General features: G+C 43.9%; 1 long non-coding RNA gene across 2 annotated transcripts; it reads left to right on the top strand.

The window, feature by feature from the left end:
• LOC106502481 lies at positions 2,579-5,505 on the top strand. 2 transcript variants are annotated; one of them, XR_001296094.2, is made up of 4 exons: positions 2,579-3,533; positions 3,758-3,805; positions 3,887-4,223; positions 5,050-5,505. It is a non-coding gene; the product is annotated as an uncharacterized LOC106502481 (long non-coding RNA). The 2 variants fall into 2 exon arrangements; XR_001296093.2 differs by having other exon boundaries at positions 2,579-3,805.

Genomic DNA, 13,741 nt, shown 5'->3' with positions numbered 1-13,741 from the left:
TGAATACCCATCTCCCAACATGCTGGTTTTCTGTCCAGGAATCGGTCCTCTCTGGAATTTGGAGTCAGCCCTGTCCAGGATCTGGATCCTGCCTTGTGGAGGTGCCTGCTTCCTGCCAACAGACATCCGGGGCCCATTTCACTGCTTCTGTGTCTCTTGTGGTCTCTAGAAGCTCCCCTGGGCTCACATGTCAGTCTCATGGATGCAGATTTGACCAAAGGCTGTTCTCCCTCAACTCACCACTGCCTTGGTTCTCAGTTCTTCAAACCATTAGATACGATGTCTTAGCACCCCTGTTAGACCTTTCCTCATCAGTTCTGTCCCAAGTGGGTGAGTTGAGTTCTAAGACCTTATCCTTCTCCAGCCATCTCATACCCTCTAAGGTACCATTTGTGTCTGTGCCTACCCCACTACAGAGTTCCACCTGAGCAGAGTGCTGCCTTGGTGTGTGTGTGTTGGGGGGAGGGTGGTGAGTTTGCTCAGAACTGAAATAAAAAATCAAGGGAGATGTTGGCGCAGAGCCTGAGATAACTAGGGCCCTTTGCTTGCAACTCAGAGGAGGCAGAAGGAAAGGCAACCCCACCTAGCAGTGAAGTCCACCAAAGAATTTCACTTCTCATGGTGAAGTCCTCCTCACTTTCATAGTTATGAGGATACCAGCTGGACTGTCCACATACCCTAGAAAGAAGCCTGTCTCTGATCCCCTCACACACAGACATGTAAAGTTAGTCCCCCATTCAGTGATGAGTTTCATGGGTAAATTGTCCTTCCAAACTGCAAAGAATAACTTTGCCAATTACCTATAATAATCAGCCAGCATGCTTTTTTGTTAAAAAAGATATTACTGACCAATCAGGGATCATCAAATATTTGGTAAAAGAGAAATATCAAGATGTGTGAAAAGTGACGGACCACAGGAGAAATGCAAAAGGAAGATGACAAAAAAAAAAATTGAATTAGCATCTTCAGAGAGGTCTGAGACAACAGTGGATTCACACAGAAGATTAGGCTGCTGTGAAAAAAGAGCAGGCAGAAAACAGGAAAGAAGCCACGACAAATTAAACATTCCCCAAATACATTTAAAAAATCAGTAGAATTGAATCACTGGTTTGACTGAAAACTAAATTAGTATCTGGAAGATAAAGTTGAGAAAATAGCTCAGAATGTACAGAATGACTGAAAAGGAAAATATCCAAGAGCTGAAATGGCAGATAGATCTAGAAACTTATTAATATGTAACTAATCCACACTCAGAGAACAAAAATGAGTAATGAAATAAATTAGAAAAGATAATTTCCCTGAACTAAAAGAAAAAAGATTTTCAGATGGAAAATATTCACCAAGTGCCGAGCACTAGTCTGTTGAAAATCTGAAATTCCTAATATAAAGCTTGTGGAGAGAATTACCAGGATATCTACCAAAAAAAAAAAAAAAAAAAAGCCACACAAAGTGAAAAATACAAAAAAAAGCCCTAGAAGACTGTCATCATACTTTACATTAATATTATTGATGCTAGAAGACAGTGGAGCAAGACTTCAAAGTTCTCAGGGAAAATTGTTTGAGCCTCATTTAATAGCCAGCAAACTGTTATTTCAGAATTAAGGCAAAGTAAGTTATCCAATGACTCAGAAATTTTCTCCTATGTCCTCCTCCTGGAATGACTTGGGGATATAGAAAAAGAAAACTGAATGCAATGAGCAGAACTGTCTGAGGAATAAAATGGAAAGACATTTCAACTTATCAGCTGTTAATCAGGCCTAGAAAGCAGTTGGCTCAAATTAGAACAGGGGAGACAGGAGATAGTGACTGGAGAACATTGATTAAAAATATGTTTAATAATCTGGATGATCTTAGACATGTAAAAAGTACATGTAGGCTATTCTATCCATTAGAATAAAAGAAACAAAAAGCTGTTTAGACAGCATGATAAGACAAGGCGAACTAAAATGTGACATGACTTGGAAAAATTGAAGAGGTAAGCGTAAAAAGAATCCATTTTTCCATCTTTTTTGGATGGAAATTTTCAGTAACATAAAAATCACATTTCTACCTTTATGGGCCTTACACACTACTTAATACTAAAATTAATAGTTATATATTTTGAATATATAAGAAAGATTAAAGGCAAAAGGAGAAGAGAGTGGCAGAGGATGAGATGGTTAGACAGCATCACTGACTCGGTGGACATAAGTTTGAGCAAACTCCAGGAGAAAATGAAGACAGGGAAGAAAGACTGGCCTGCTATAGTCCATGGGGTTGCAGAGTCGAACATGACTTAGCCACTGAATAACAACGTTTTGAATATCTCAATATCTGTTGCTGCTGCTGCTACTGCTGCTAAATCGCTTCAGTCATGTCCGACTCTGTGCGACCCCATAGAGGGCAGCCCACCAGGCTCCGCCGTCCCTGGGATTCTCCAGGCAAGACCACTGGAGTGGGTTGCCATTTCCTTCTCCAATGCATGAAAGTGAAAAGTGAAAGTGAAGTTGCTCAGTCGAGTCTTGACTCTAGCGATCCCATGGACTGCAGCTTACCAGGCTCCTCCGCCCATGGGATTTTCCAGTCAAAAGTACTGGAGTGGGGTGCCATTGTGTTACTGGTTTTCAGTTTTTAAAGTCAAACTATTTTGGAAACTTAACTAAATTAAGCTTGGAAGATGTCCTCCAGTGCCCTGAGTGCTGCCTGTCTGCCCAGCACGACGTTATAGAGGCTGACCCAGGAGAACCCTCTTCCCATCCCACCCGTCCTTTCCCTCCTACAAACACAAGGAGGATAAGAAGCCCTCTGGCCCTCCGTAGTGAAATATTCCCCTAAGCCAGAGCCCAGACTTTTAAAAGAAATCTCCAAAGCTTGTGGTCCTTTCTTCTGGATTTGCTTAACTCCTGACAATTTGCTTAATCCTTTTCTTGGAGGTGTCAACAGCTTCCTGTGACCCCCATTAACAGTGGGTGGATCCACCCCAGAATGTCTCATTGATGAGCCCCTCATAGCAGGCTTTGCGGATGACCCATTTCAGGGTGTACTTTGAGGAAGACATTATGTTCATGTGTGTCTAAAGCAAGCGTCTGGAATGTATCCCGGTGTTCATTCGTCTAACGGTCCCAAGCATTTACACTGTCAGTTTCTGTTGCCACGCTTGTCAGTGCCACCATCAGTACTGACTCACTCAGGGACCTTGTGTAAACCACTGGCGTCAATACTCTGTGGCTCCTGCCAAACAAATGCTAGGTAGCTCTTCTGGGAAGAGTCGTATTTCTGACTGCAGCTGGCCATTCATCAAGCGTCTGGAATTGGCCCTAATCTTGTCTGTTGGCCCCGGATATGCCATCTTCCCGCTCTGATTAAGCTTTCCCATCCCACACCTCATTGCCTCCTCATCCACATTCCTCTGCCCAATCTTTATTTCAGGAGATATCATTGTTCTCCAATCTCATATAATTACCATTCCAGTGTGACTCAACAGTATCCAATGAAGCCCTGAAAAATATTCCTTGGAACAGAAAGGACTGGGGGAGTCATTCAATCATAGCAAGGTAGAGTTGCCAGGGACCTTGAGCTCACCGTGTCCAGCTCCCCCCTCCTCCCACATGGACAACTGAGGCACGGGGGGTTATCTGACTTGCCAAAGATCTTAACAGCAAACAAAGCCTCTCAGTGGAATTAGACATACAGAGATAAAAGTATGGGAGGGATAGAGGTATTCTGAGGACAATGGAAAGAACTGCAAGTTCTGATAAGTATTTTGGACTTCCAACAGATAATCAGCAGCTGGCCTCTGTCTCCACTGAGGATAAGATATGGAGATGTGAGTATGGGGGGAAGGTTCTTAATTACAGTTTGAGTTTTTATGTAAAAGAAGTACTTCATTTCAATGTTTCTTTTTCAGAAATGGGGAATGGTGGAGACCCCTTTCTGGACTCTAAGCAAGGGTGGTGCCCCTGTCAGGGGCAGAGGAGTGGCAGGGTGAGGTGGGGGAGCCCTGGACGATATCGCGCAATGTCTGACAGCAAGAGCGGCGTCCCGTGTACCAGGTGCCCGCTGCCTGTGTGGCTGAGCGGGCCCCGAGTGCTCTCCCTGAAACCTCTCAAGGGGTTCGCTTATCTGATTACAAGTTCTGCCGCTGGGAAATGAACAGCAGGGACGGATGGGTCTCTAAACAGAAGAAATCTGATTTTCCTGCAACATCCCTGCGAAATCAAAGCATGTAAGAATCATCAAGACAGGTAAAAACTTGATGATCATCTTATTTATCTCTTGGGTGGGGGTGAGGTGGGGTTGGATTTTTAAACCGTTCCTCTGATGTCTCAAGTTCAGCAAAATACATGCTTCTGGAGTTCATTTTTGCATTCAGTTCAGGTATCTTCTGGGAAATACACTCACACTCAGTAGTAATAAATCACCAGGAAGCGGGTCTAAGGGTTATTTATAACTCCTTGGGATCCCATGGCCCCTGGCTGGCACTTGGGCTGAGTTAGTGGTCTGCGGTCAGACTGCGGTTCCATCATCAGGATGGACATGCCCTGTTCCCGGTGGAAGCGACAGAAAGAGCTGATGAAGCGCTTGCCCTGAGCTGTGACCGCACTCGCTCCGCCCTCTGCCCTTCCTCTGATGGCCTAAATAAAGCCAGAGAGTTCACATCTCCTGGACAGTGGTTGCAAGGAATGTACTGCACCCTTTCCTCAGGATGTTCTTAGTGCATCCTAATCTTGAGTAAGACTAACTCCATGAACTTTAAGGTTAGAAACAATTAGACAAGAAAATCCCTTCCCTAGATTTCTTGTAACTGTCAAAAAGAGATGAGTAGTGAAAACATTGCCCCATGCCAGACTTCTCACTCTTGTGAACCTTTGAACCATATTGTTTATTAAAAGAATATGACAGTCCCCTGGCGTGATAAGGTGAGCCATTACTATTTCTGCCTTTTGACTGTTCTTTATGCTTTGTTATGCATCACAAGTACCCGCATAGCCCAGAAACCTAAATAAATGCTGTGATTATTCCAGACTGTTCAGCACACTGACCCTGTCATTCACCTCTCCTTCATTACAGGAAAATCCTGCTTCTATCTTCATCAACCCATTTTGGAAAAATGACTTAAATCTTGGCCACTATAGATAGCTTTGTATATCCTATATGGATTGCTTTAGAGGTCAAGCATACAGAAGGCAGCATTTAATTTTCAAGTTCTGAAGGATCTGAAGATGGCCCAGTCCTGTTTCCTCCTCCACCACCTTTTTTTCATCATTTATATATTTTGAAACATATGTAAGCGTCCTCTGTCTGTTTTCCATGCAGCGCTCTGAAGATGAGTTTCAACATTGTTTCATTCTCTGCGGAGTGTAAACTCCTGGAAGGCAGGGATTGTATTTTATGTTAGATGAATGCCAGGATTTTTCTTTATTCCTGCAAATCCTAGATCAGTGCCTTTGACAGCATGGAAACTGAATACAAGTTTACTGTACTTAGACTGAATTTAATAAAAATAAGGATCATTGTGTGACTATATCACCTGTCTTTGGTTCTGGAGAAATAATGCATGGTTTACAGTGAGGCTGAGACTGAGTTTAATAGTTAGGCTAATCTTGACTGATTTCTGGGTAGGCCCGTCCATCCCACAAACACGAGTACAGAAATCAGGTGTCCTGGCCCATCAGACAATGTAAAATCTGAAGCCAGGCTGCTTGTTTCTTGGCAGAGGGTTGTGGCCCAAGTGGTAGGTAATGGGGTCAGGCCCTCAGACCACTCAGGAGGTGTGGCCTGGCCCAGGTCTTGTTCAGGTGCAGAGTATTCAGAGAGTTCATTAAATGTAACCTCTAAACCACCACTCAGGAAGGGCGTAGGCTTCACTGTGTGGCTGAAAGGCAATGGTTGTACCACCATCGCCTTAGGTCTCCTAGAATGACTCATCGAATTTCTGTAATACTCTCCAAAATATGTGTCTGGCATCTGAAGGAGGAAGAAACACTCTGTACTTGAAGATGCAAGAGAGAGGGTAGATACTGAAGTCAGTCTAATGACAAAATGTTAAATTGGCAGCATGAGCTATGGTTTTGTGGGAATTTAAAATCAGATATGTATTGACTCAAGTGTTTTGGGTTAAACTCACTAAAGCAATAATTTGTACCTTATAAAATGAAGCCTTTTGGTGGGGTGATCTGGCCGTTCAATGAAGAGGTGACATCACGGACCAGAAAAGTCCCTGGGGCCAAAGTTTGGACATGTCATTCACAAACTTCTACTTTCATCTCCTGAAAACCCTAAAGCCATTGTTTTCCTTCCTTCAACCCTTTCTTCCTATGATGGTTCCTTTATTGTGACAAATGCAAAATTCTGAATTCCATCCATGGATGAGAAATAAAAATTTTCACCTTATTTCTGTAGCATAGGAAAAAAAAAAGAAAACCTTTTCCTCTATATTCTTAGGTTTATACCTGGGGCCTGTATATTAAACTGACAAAAGATTAACAAGAGCAAAAGCATCACAATTTTAATGTTTTGAGTATGAGGGCTCCAGAGAAAGGAAATGAAGCCCTCTAAACAGCAGTTATACTTGGGGGGAAGGGCTTGTATGCCATCTTAACAAAGGTGATAAATTGTGGAGAAAGGACTGAGCTAAGAAGGAGAGTTAGGGCTTCCGGGAATGGTGAATTGTGGGAAGGTAAATACACGGGAGGAAATTAACTGTCTGCGCGCTCAGTCGCTCAGTTGTGTCCGACTCTTTGAGACCTCATGGACCGTAGTCCCCCAGGCTCCTCTGTCCTTGACATTTTCCGGGCAAGAATGCTGGAGTGGGTTGCCATTTCCTCCTCCAGAAGTGAATGGCAAATGAGGGTTATTTCGTAAGGTTTGTTCACACAGACTCATCTAGTCTCTGTCTCTGTGATAAAGGTTCTCTTTCTGGTCTGGGAGACGGCGGGAGACACCTTAACACAGGAATTTATGCCCTGTTATTTTTGGTAAATATTTTGTTTGCAGTTCAAAATAATCCCTATACCAAAGCAGTATACTTCAGCGTGGCGTATACTGTGCTTAGTCGCTTAGTCACGTCTGACTCTTTGCTACACCATGGACTGTAGACTGCCAGGCTCCTCTGTCCATGGAATTCTCCAGGCAAGAACACTGGAGTGGATAGCTGTTCCCTACTCCAGGGGATCTTCCCGACCCAGGGATCGAACCCTGGTCTCCTGCATTGCAGGAAGATACTTTATCATCTGAGCCACCAGGGAAGCCTGGCATATATTGATCCCCTCTGTTTTACTTATTTATTTGGCTGAGCACAGGATCTTTGTTTGTGTCATGCAGGCTCGGTAGTCGTGGTATGCAGGCTTTCTAGTTGTGGAGCAGCATGTGTGTTCTTAGTTTCCTGACTAGAGATGGAACCTTGGTCCCCTACATTGCAAGGCAGATTCTTAACCACTGAACCACCAGACAAGTCCCTCCCCTTTATTTTGTATATTTCCCATCACTTAAAGAAAAATACACCCACTACAGCTAAGTGAAGAGATATTTGGATTTATGCTTGGATGAGAATATTCTGGGAGAAAAACATACCCAGTTGGAGGGCAAGTGATGTGGATGCTGTGAGTAACTGGGGTTTTTAAACTGGGTTTTCAAGGCCCCGTGTACTCAGAGGATGGCATCTGAACAAAGGTAAATTGCAAAGGCGAATACAGATTCTGCACTTCTGGGTTCCAGGCTTGTTCGAGAACAGAAACAAAAGAGTGGGTTCTAGTGGGTGGAATCATCATTTTAAGAAGATCTATGAAAAAAGGAGTTGGACTTACCCACAGGGACCTGACTGAGTCTAACTTTTGCTAGTCTGTTATGGTAAAGTGGAAGGAAGTCCAGGTCCTGAGTGTCAAATGGAAGTGGACATTTTTTCATAGTTTTCTTAGGATTTTGTATCTGAAAGGAATCTTTTCAGTAATAACTTAGAACAGAGATTTCATCAATTATTTAATTCTTAGTGTATTATATTTTCAATATTTAATGGGAATATTTTGAACATCCTTGCTATTTGTAGGGTCATACAATGGAACTTAAAAAGAACAGTTTCTGAGTCTTTCATTTCACAGAGGTTTCAAGTGAGGGAGAATGAAAAAAGACTAAACAACAGAAACAGAATTAAGTAACATAAATTCGTGTAAATACATACAATACAAAGCAAGGTGGATATTATCACAAGGCGGTATTCTCCTCCAGGGAAACCATCAAGAAGATCTGGAAAAGCACAGGTTTTGTTGAGGGGTGGGACACTGAAATGCTAGAAAAGGAAATGTATTTCCAAGCATGGAGACAGTTTAGTAAAGCATTGCTGTTACCCGTTTCCTTAGGATGATTCCATTCCTCAGGAATTGGTGAGTTTAGAGGATGCGTCTTAACAGACATCTCTCTTGTCCCTTTGCTTAGCCTGAGGTAACTGTGAGTGAATTGTGTTCAATGTGAGTTTCCTTAAAAGAAGCCAGGTCCTTGGAGGCGGGTTAACTGAAGCAATGCATCCTGGTCCTGGGAATCTCTGTTTAATTTGGGGACACTTGCTGTCTTCCAGGGAGCTGTTTGGTTCATGATGACTTTCACATCCTCATCTCCTTTGCTCTAGGAATTTCTGGTTTTCCATTAATCTTCACTTGGCCTGTTAGATATTTATTTTATGTTGTGGAGTTTTCCCATTTGGATATTTATTCTTGACCTGATGTTTTTCACTGAATGGAGATTTCCTGAATTAAATAACTGCAAACCTGAAAGTGCATGTTTCATAAGAAAAACTTCCTTTCTTTTAATAACTTCGTAAGTCCTTTATAGCCTGAGTTCTCAGACTGTTCCATTTCTCTAGCAGGGTTTACCTCAAAGATGTTAGGGTGTGATTTTAAGATGCAAATATTTCTATACCCACTGCCCTCTGTTAGAGCTGTGAAATGCTGTATATACTACAACTGGCCAGATTTACAGACTCACTGTGCCTCAGTCCTACTTGGCCTTATTCAGTCATTGAGTCCCACTTGGTTCTCTCTGCTATTTGATGGATGGAAAATGGACACTGAAATGGTGCCTGGGAGCCCTGTGGCTGGCTTGGAGGGGATTTATCTAGGTTTGGGCTGTACTGAAACAATAGGCAGGTAGCCACCTCTAAGGCAGGGGTCCCCAACCTCTGAGATATAATGTGGCTTGAATCATCCCAAACCACCTGCCCGCTCCTCCATCTGTGGAAAAATTGTCTTCCACAAAACTGGTCCCTGGTGCCAAAAAGGTTGGGGACCATTGCTTTAAGGTCATGGGGAAATGGAATCCAGAGTTGACCTAGTTATCCCCAACCCCAAATCCTCTTCAGTAGGAATGACATTAGTGAATTGTGCTTTACAACTGTGGTAGGGGGCAGGGCAGGGATGGGGGCTCTGGGACCACGTCCTGCTCACCTTCGTCTGCCTTCAGAGTTTAATTTTGTTGGGAGATAATTGTTTGGGAGTTCCCTGGTGGCCTAGTGGTCAGGATTCTGAGCTTTCATTGCCGTGGTCTGGCTTCAGTTCCCGGGAAACTGAGATCCTGCGAGCTGCATGACCACCAGCATCAACAACAAAATAATAATTATTTGTTTTCCCATCCTGGTGATGTCTGCTCACCAGAGATGAGGACGTAGGGGAGGCTCCTGTTACAAACAGTATGAAGCCTTCTCCATAGAACCAGACAGAGGGCCTGCAGCGGGAACTGCATTTGTGTGCCTGGTGCCGCTGGGTGCCCCTCATCCAGGACTGGGGGTGTAGAACACCTCATTATTTTCATTTTTTATTTTTGGTGTGTTCTACAGAGTAATTTTGTATGTGCGCCAGTCTCTGGATTTTTTTTTTTTTTTTAGATCTGCATCATCACAGTCTCCCCTCCATCCACCTCCCCCATCCTTAGGTATTTCTCAGATAGGATCAGAACAACCTGTGCTCAGAGCTCGCATCACGGGCTCCCCTGTGATCTGTACATGCATATCTGTCACTGAGTATTGCTAAGTCAGATGAAATGTGAAGATTATGGGGACAGCATATTAGGTTACAGATCCTTAAGACAGCATGTGAGGTGGCGTGACGACTAATGTTCCTTGGTGCGGTTTCTGAACTTGGCCTTTCTGCAGGCTGTGCAGTTTTCAAGGAAATGGCTGAGTGGTTTTGTTCTGGTTGCTGGCAGGGGATGGGGACGGATGAGGAGAAACTCATTGTACCTTCAAGTTGTGCCCAAGGGCAGGAACAGAAAAAATAAAAAGGAAAGTCCAACCTGGCTGGTTGTCCTTGGCATTGACCTGGCCTATGAGCTGATGTCCACTGAATGCCTTTCTGGTGCAGTGACCGAAGGTGTCTGGGGAAATACGCACTCCTTTGGGGCTGGCTGTTTCTCTGCACAGGGCTGCTCTGTATCAGGAGGACAGGAAGAGATGATGCCTTTCATTTCTCTGCTGGCTTGAGGGTCCTAGAGTGGGAGAGTCCTGGGTTGGGAGAGTTGGGTGGGCATTGCAGCTTGAGGTGGCCTGTCCTCACAGCAATCCCGGTGGGCCTCAGGGAGTGAGATTGGCCACTCGGTTTATGACTCCTGGTCTCTGTCAGTCTGTGGACAGTGTGACTTTCATCAGGCTAAAGATGGCTTCATTATGAATGTTTCTTGACCGGCTGAGGAAATATACACTGAGAACAAAAGTGCTTCTCAAGTAACGAAAGGAAAATTCCTCTCTAATCACCATTTTTTACATCTGAATTGGAGTTCACAAATCCTAGTTAACATGTGTGCATGCGTGTGTGTGTGCTCAGTCATGTTCAGCTCTCTGTGACCCCACCCTTGAGGCTCCTCTGTTCATGGGATTTTCTTGGCACATAGCTCATTTTATTTACTACGTATAGGACTTGAGAAGAGCTTGGACCAGGCGGTAAGGAGAGGTGGCTTTGCTGTATAGTTCAGCCAGGATCAGGTATGGTTGAGGCATGGCCTGGTTAATTGTCAAAGTCTAGAAAGAGCCAGGACCCTGCACTGGATGTCTCCAGAAGAGTCGGGCAGGCATTAAAGGGCCAGATGCCTCGCAGAGCTGGGGTAAGAAGTGAGAGCACCATTGTGGCAGTGGCCACTAGGGGGCGGCAGTGCAAACAGCTGGAAGTTACTTAGGGTGCCTATCCTACCAGGGCAACTTAAACAGATTAATAAATAAAATGTGGTCTATACATACGATGGAATATTATTCAGCCTTAAAAAATGATGGAAATTCTGATCATTGCTACTGTATGGATGAAACTGAAAACATGATACAAAGTGAAATAAGCCAGATGCAAAAGGACAGTGTATGATTTTATATGAGGTACCTAGAATCATCAAATTCACAGAGATGGAAAGTAGAGCAGTGGTTACCAGGGATTGGGAGAGGAGGCAATGGAGGATTATTGTTTAATGGGTACAGAGTTTCAGTTTGGGATGAGAAAAATGTTCTGGAGGTGGATAGTACTGTTGGTTGAACAATAGTGGAAATGTACTTAATATTGCTTCACTGCACATTTAAAAGTGGTTAAAATATGCTGTGTATATTTTACTACAATAAAAAACAAGTGTGGGATAGCTAAAGTCAACTATCAGGAGAAGGATAGTAGAAGGTCATGGTCATTGGAAGGAAAAGCCATCTGGGCACCTGGTGTAGTGAATCAGAAACCTGGACCCAAGCCCAGCTCTTGGTGAACAAGTCACCAAACCTCCTTGTCCTCTTCTCATTTGTGGTTAGAAACCAGGACCCCATGTTCTACCTCAGAGGAACTGGCTTATCTTGTGAAAGTATGTAGTAAACTCATAAAATCCTACCACGAAGGCATTCTACCACGAATTCTACCGTGCAGGCCTTACTACCTGAGGGGATGGAAAAGCCCATTGTAAATTCATATTTCAGTGACCTGGATGATCTGGATTCACAGATATACTGCAAAATCAACATGTGCCTGAGTCGTCCTACCATGCTGCTGCTCCGTTAAGTCTCCGTGGGAGGCTCAGACACATTTACAATCTCAGTGAAGCTGCCTCTTTCCAGCTGAGTGTCTGAATGGCCTGGCAACAATAAAGCTCTTAATTAACATCCATAAAACCCAATAAGGGGTGCCTGTTGGATACACATGACCTGGTCTGGTACAGGGTTTGGGCAAATGAAAGAGTGATTGATCCCAGGTGATATTCTAAGGCGATAGCCCTAGACATCCACGTACCTCTTTCTCTAACTGCTTATTTGCTGACTGCTGTATGTTGCTGTGCTGTGCTCAGTTGCGACTCTTTGTGACCTTATGGACTGTAGCCCACCAGGCCCCTCTGTCCATGGGATTTTCCATACTGGAGTGGGTAACCATTTCCTCCTCCAGGGGATCTTCCCAACCCACCGATGGAACTGACATTTCCTGCATCTCTTTACTACTGAACCACCTGGGAAGCCCATGCAATGTAAAGTACAGGATTAAAGCAGGTTTCATTGCAAGATTCTTCTGGTTCTGTCATCTGCATAGGTTAAAACTGTCAGAGAGGGCCCATTATTAGAGTTATGGGTTGATCAGCCTCAAAAGTGATTGGAAGAAATACTAGCAGCTTTATCACTTTAGGGTAGAATTTTCTGGTCACTCATCAGGGGTGGCACTTGGCTTTTTCACTCTTGGCTTTATGCAAGGAGCCCAGTTCTAGCCACCTGTTGAATAAGGGCTTCGGGCTGAAACTCTAGAGCAATGGTTCTGAGACACATAACTCCTCCCATAGCATCTGAGGATTACCTGAGTCAAACATCTTTCCACAGCTGTGTCCTTAGAGGTCTTGTTCTCAAGATTTTATTTTTTTGTTTTGAATCTGGTTGTATTATACAGCATATACATGTTATATAGCAAATTATATATATATATGCTGCTGCTAAGTCGCGTCAGTCGTGTCCGACTCTGTGTTGCCCCATAGACGGCAGTCCACCAGGCTTCCCCGTCCCTGGGATTCTCCAGGCAAAAACATTGGAGTGGGTTGCCATTTCCTTCTCCAGTGCATGAAAGTGAAAAGTCAAAGTGAAATCGCTCAGTCATGTCCGACTCTTCGCGATCCCATGGACTGCAACCTACCAGGCTCCTCCATCCATGGGATTTTCCAGGCAAGAGTACTGGAGTGGGGTGCCAGTGCCTTCTCTTATATATATATATATATAAGGGAATGTCAACTCCCTCCTGTATTTTTGCCTGGGAAATCCCATGGTCAGAGGAGCCTGGCAGGCTATAGTCCATGGGATCACAAAGAGCTGGACACAACTTAGTTACTAAACAAAAACAACAATAAATGTATTTTTTTAATCCAGTAATTCTACCTATTCTATGTGTTGGAAGGGGTAGCTTCTGTATATGTCCAGTTTACCATCTCAATTAAGAATGGAGCATGGAATCCATATTAGCAGCTTCTGAAGATTCTGATGCTTGGCCATCCAGGCAACCAGGGAACCAAGATGGTGCTCTTTCTGGAGCTTGATGTGTCCTCCTAGGGCTGGTGGTCCCTGATCCCCTGGTGGCTCTGTCCATGATCACTTGGAGTCACTAGAGCCTTTTAGGAGGGAAAAACAGGTCCCACTTATGACCATAAAGCTAGTCTTTTTAAGACATTGACATTATTGACTTACACTGATTGAAAGCAACTTCGTTTCTGTGCATCCAGTAATAGACCAGGGTTGGAGCAGAGGATGGGCTTCCCAGATCGTGTAGTGGTAAAGAATCTACCTGGCAATGCA

This window comes from Capra hircus, chromosome 9 (assembly GCF_001704415.2).
Source record: "Capra hircus breed San Clemente chromosome 9, ASM170441v1, whole genome shotgun sequence".
Taxonomy (NCBI): domain Eukaryota; kingdom Metazoa; phylum Chordata; class Mammalia; order Artiodactyla; family Bovidae; genus Capra; species Capra hircus.
Note: the sequence above shows the minus strand (reverse complement) of the source record. Positions and strands in the feature narration are given on the sequence as shown.